Source organism: Mustela lutreola, chromosome 2 (assembly GCF_030435805.1).
Source record: "Mustela lutreola isolate mMusLut2 chromosome 2, mMusLut2.pri, whole genome shotgun sequence".
Classification (NCBI taxonomy): Eukaryota; Metazoa; Chordata; class Mammalia; order Carnivora; family Mustelidae; genus Mustela; species Mustela lutreola.
This window is the reverse complement of record NC_081291.1, coordinates 60,816,590-60,822,166: the sequence shown is the minus strand read 5'-3', so window position 1 is coordinate 60,822,166 and position 5,577 is coordinate 60,816,590. Positions and strand designations below refer to the sequence as shown.

At 42.5% G+C, this 5,577-nt stretch overlaps 1 long non-coding RNA gene across 1 annotated transcript; it reads right to left on the bottom strand.

The window, feature by feature from the left end:
- Positions 1-339: 339 nt before the first annotated feature.
- LOC131824332 (uncharacterized) lies at positions 340-5,249 on the bottom strand. The gene is made up of 3 exons (XR_009350827.1): positions 5,196-5,249; positions 4,968-5,095; positions 340-3,518 (listed from the first exon to the last, which is right to left on the bottom strand). It is a non-coding gene; the product is annotated as an uncharacterized LOC131824332 (long non-coding RNA).
- Between the last annotated feature and the right edge of the window lie 328 nt (positions 5,250-5,577).

Genomic DNA, 5,577 nt, shown 5'->3' with positions numbered 1-5,577 from the left:
GACAAAAGTAATTGACAAAAAAAAAAAAAAATCCAGCCAAAATGAATTCCGAGTATAAGATTTATGTAATACCAGAACAAAAACAAATACACAGAGACACTGATAGAAGAAAAAGATGAGAGGGTGATTATAAATCCTCACTGTGGGCGGGGAAGGATATTTTGATTCTTCCTGGGTGTATCTTTATAACTTTGTCAAAGGACTCAACTTTCCAAAGATAAAGGAGTATTAAAACTGGTTTATATAAAGAGGTAGTATTAATTGGGGAAAGAGGATTACCTGAGGCTTACTTCCATAAGAGTATTTAAAAGAAAGAAAGAAAGAAAGAAAAACACAGATATATGTATCAAAAAGTTTGGGGCGCCTGGGTGGCTCGGTGGGTTAAGCCACTGCCTTCGGCTCAGGTCATGATCCCAGGGTCCTGGGATTGAGCCCCGCATCGGGCTCTCAGCAGGGAGCCTGCTTCCTCCTCTCTCTCTGCCTGCCTCTCTGCCTGCTTGTGATCTCTGTCTGTCAAATAAATAAATAAAATCTTTTTTTAAAAAAAGTTTAAGTTAAAAGATTAGCATGGAATTTTTGTGTTGAACCTCTCGCTGTAATGGTAAATAGGTTAAAATTTTTAAAAATTAAGAATGAGAATAGTGGGAACAGATTAAAAATAAAAGTTGTATCTATGAAATACACAGGATTTTAGAGCATTGCAAGGAGCTTAATATCTTCTTTTCCCCTGATATTGGGGTTTTACTGTTTTATGGGGACCCTGTGGTGGTTGTCTTCTTTTCTTTCTTTCTTTTTTTTTGGCTGGCTTTCTTGGGGTGGGGCCTGCCATGCTGTTTTTCAGGCAGTCTTGCTTGAGTCCTCCTGCCCCCTTTCAATGGGCTGGGCTTTTGTTCTCTAGAGGAATTTTTTTCCCCTTGGAAGCTTTTTGTGGTTCTTTGGAGGTTTAGAGGAATGCAAACTGCACCCAGACCCCCATCTCAGAGAGAAGCCTCAATCTCTTCCCTTCTGGGTGGTCCAGAACCCACAGACTCTCCCTCTGTCACCATCCACCAGCAGAGCACATCCCTAGGCACCATCTTAGGAGTAGCAGGAGCTCCTGCTTGTCTTTGTACCCCTGTGTTACCAAAACCATTAGCAATATTGGTCCAGGGAGCCTGCTTCCAGTGGTTGCCTTTGCTGGGCTGTTGTTTGGGCATGTCCAGACCGCCAGAGATATCCCAACCAGAGATAGTGTGGTGAGATTTTTATGCCCCATTTTCTGGCCTGGGAGTGTTCAGACCCTTGGCTGGTCCTAGAGACCACAGGCTAGCACCTGCATGGACCTCTTTCAGTGTGGAGAGTGCCTGGTCGTGCAGTGAGTGTGCAGAGTGCAAAAGGCTGTGGTTCGAGAGAGTGCAGGCTGGCATCCACACATACCCTCTCATGTGTGCCCAGTGCCTCAGGACCATGGCCTGGAGGCTTTACCACATTCTGTCTGGCATGGGTGGTCACCAGAGGTGGCCGCCCTGGGTCCCTATGCTTTAGCCTGTGTCCATGACTGGCTGATTCTACCAGTTGCCCTTTAAGATCTTTTGCTTTTGTTGAGTGCTTTTAACCAGACTCCAAGTTCATGCTGTTCTCCAATCACAGGACACTCTCATACTGGGGTACTACTTTCCAATGGGTTGCTTCTGGTGACCCTCCCCTTCTGTTTATCCTCTGATAACAGTCTGATCCTTCAAAACTCCACTTTACCTGACCACTGGTATCTTCTGTCCCCCATAGGGATCCAGAATTGTATAATCCTACATCTAAGGCTGATTTCATGGATATCTAGAGTGTTCTGGTAGATTATCAACTCCCTTTAGCGGACCAATTGAAACAGCATCTCCTAATTCTCTGCCATCTTGTCCCTTTCCTTCGTTATTGATTCTTTCAAAGAAACAGTTTCTAGTTTTGTTTATGTGTTCTACTGTATATCTAGTTTCTAACTTATTGATCTCTGCTCTAATCTTGATTATTTCCCTTCTTGTGTGTGGGGTTGGCCTAATTTGTTGTTGATTATCCAGTTTCTCAAGGTGTAAAGACAGCTGCTGTTTTACAAATTTTTATTTTTTCTTTTTGGATTGAGGCTTGGATCACCATGCATTTTCCCTTTAGGACCACCCTTGTCGTATCCCATAGGTTTTGGACCAATATGTCCTCATTCTCATTAGTTTCCTTGAATTGTTTAAGTTCTTCCTTGATTTCCTGGTTGATCCAAACATCCTTGGGCAGGAGGTCTTTAGCTTCCAAGTGTTGGAATTCCTTCCAAACTTTTTCTTGTGGTTGAGCACCAGTTTCAAAGACTTGTGGTCTGAGAATATGCAATGAATAATCTCGATCTACTGGTATTGAGTCCTGATTTTTGACCCAATATGTGGTCTATGCTAGAGAAACGTGCACTCAAGAAGAATGAGTTCTTCTAGAGTGTTCTGTGTATATCTGTGAGGTTCTTCTTGTCCAATGCATCATTGAAAGCTCTTGTATCTTTCTTGATTTTCAGTTGGATGATCTTACTATTGTTGAGTGGCATGTTAAGATCTGCTACAATTAATGTATTCATATCAATATGACTCTTTATTTTGATTAACAGTTGGGCTTATGTAGTTGGCTTCTCCCATATTAGGGGCATAAATATTTACAATTGTTAGAAATTCTTGGTGCATAGAGCATTTAACAATGATATAATGTCCTTCTGTATTTCTAACTACAGTCTTTGACTTATAATCTGATTCATCTGATATGATAAATGCTGCCCCAGTTGTCATGTGAGGCCTGTTGGCATTAAAGATGTTTCTCCTTTCCTTCTCTTTCAGTGTGGATAAAACTTTCAGTTCCAAAAGTGTCTCTTATAGACAAGGTATGGATGGAGCCTCTTGTTTAATCCAATCTGCAAGCCAATGCCATTTTATGGGAGCATTTAGACTGTTCACATGGGAAGTGATTATTGAAAGACAGGTTTTTATTGACATCACGTTTCATGTGAAGACCTTGCTTCTATAGATTGTCTGTGTAAAATTCTGCTCTATGTCATTTTGGGTTCTTTCTATGTTTATAGAAGCCTTCTTAATATTTCTCGAAGTGGTAGCTTTGTGGTAATATGTTCTTTTAAACATAGCCAGTCTTGGAATTTATATCTCCGTCTATTTTCAACATCAATCTTGGAGAAGGAAATGGTCAACGAATGTGTTTTTCCAATCCCAATTTCGAATTGAGTTTGCTATATCAAAGGAAATAGCAATTCACTGAACTCTGAGAACCAGCTGCGCACAGCAGATAAGACTCACTTAATATTTCCTTGTAGCAATGAGGCTGCACTTGTAAGCCTATGGGCTGAAGTCCAAGGAATTTGAACTCGATTGACAGGGAAGATAAATCCCAGCATCTTGCAGCACAAGGCCCTGCGCCTGGAATGGATGGGGACCTAAATCTGCCTGGGGCTGAAGTCACAAATGGTAATGGACACCTGGTCAGGGCCAGAAAAATCAGGCACCCACCTAGAAGACACAAAAGCCATGTATGCCCCTTGAGTGTTTAAGTGGCAGCTGGGTGTTACTAAAAGACCTGAAACTCAACAGCACTCTGACTATGCCCACAAGTTTCTAGGTCGGAGAGCCTCAGCTTGACTCGGAAACTCAGCTCAAGGCTTCGGGTAGGGCTCCAAACTGCCATGAATTTGAATCCTGCCATTTTTGAAACAGAAACGCTGACGGTGGCATGGAGTGGTCTCTGACATCTAGGGAAGCACTAACGATTCTGGAGACTTGGTCAATATCAGAATGATCAGCTCAGAACTGCATGAGAGAATATGCAAACTAGATCCCTGCATTTCTTGGAGAATGTGAAAGCATTTTTGTGACTCAACTAATGAACAATGCCACAATGGCATGACAAGCCCCAACAGTCAAAAGCAGAAGTTAGAGCTTCACTCTTATGCTGGCCTTCTTGTCAGCTTTCTGGGCATGGCTCCAAAAAGCATTCCAGTGGACCCCCATGGACAGCCTCAAAGAAGTTGGAACCCTATTTCTTTGAAAGTATGTGTGGATTCATAGGGAATGTTCCATGTGCTTAGCTCTGATGAATAGTCCTGTCTAGCATGAAACTTGCAACAAACATCTCACTTCCTGGAGATAGACAGGTTCTTAGGGCACATGTCTATATATAAGGAGTGTATGTATATCTATTTTGCTCTAAGAAGAAGCATGGTAGAGAAAGCTTTTATCAACTGATAGCTTTCCAGTAGCTAGAAGCCTTTTCCCTAGTATGTGGGAAAGCATAAGGTAGGTGCCGTCAACGTGTCCCTTAGAAAAAGCCCTGTTAAGAATCCTTCAATGGGCTATTATCTTTCCTGAAGTGTTTCCAAACATATGTCCAGAAGCACAAGGAAGTAGCCATAAACTTAAATCCTGAAGCCCAATTCCAGGGCAAATGGAGCTGTATACTAACATCTTGTTTCTTATGGTGGAAGAAGTTTCAAAATACGTGTATGGAAGGGAAAGGAAGGGGCCATGTCCTTATCTCTTAAAACATGTCTGGGAGTAGTGAATGGATGAGAGTTTCCAAGTAGTCATTGTAAGTGTCAAGCTGGTCAGTGACAAATCTAAGGAATAGGCCATTGTGTTAACTCTGGAAACACCACTGTGGAAAAGTGTAGTTCATCATACAGCTTCCATTGTCCAGCTGAAAGAAACCTCTTCAAAGGTGTGTTCAAAGCCAAAACAAGGTGGCATATGCTGATCTCAGAGAAACAAACCTCTGCGGGGTGCCACAGTCATCCTAAAGAGATGTCTGCAAATGTATGTATGAAAGCGTACAGGGAAGTTTCATCTCTTTCAGTCCAGTGACCACAGTGTCAGTCAAACTATTTCAAGAAACAACACCTTCCTGAAGATAGGAGCCTTTCAGAAAGGGCATGTGAGGACATATGGAAAATGAAGTCCACTTACCTCTGGGAAACATGTTTGTGACGAATGCAACTTTCAAGGGATACATTGGTCCATGAAGAGAGGAGCAATTCCTAGTGAATCGGGGGAAGTATATGACAATGTGACCCAGGAATCTCTGAGATACAACCCTGTAGAAGAATCATCCATTCAGCTTACAATGTAACTGTTGAAGAGAGAAGCATTTTCAGTGTGCATGTGACAGCACTGGCACAGTGTCATAATACTTACCTAGGGAAATGAAGTCTGTGGACAAGGCAAGCAGCCCCTCACATCCTCATTCCTGTAAGACAAGAGCGTTTTGCAATCTCTAAGCAAATAGCCACCAACTGAACACTGAAAACCTGTTGCAGCTGCGTGCAACAGAAAACATTCACCTAACATTTTGGGGTAGCAACAAAGGTGCACTTGCAAACCTATAGGTAGGAAGACCTGAGGAATTTGAATTCCATTTACAGGGAAGATAAAAACCCAGCATCTTACAGCATGAGGCCCTGTGCCTCAAATGGATGGGGCCCCACGACTTCCCCAAACCTAGGGCAGAAAGCACAAATGGTCCTGGACTATTGCACATAGCCTTAACAATCAGACATCCACTGAGAAGGCACACAAG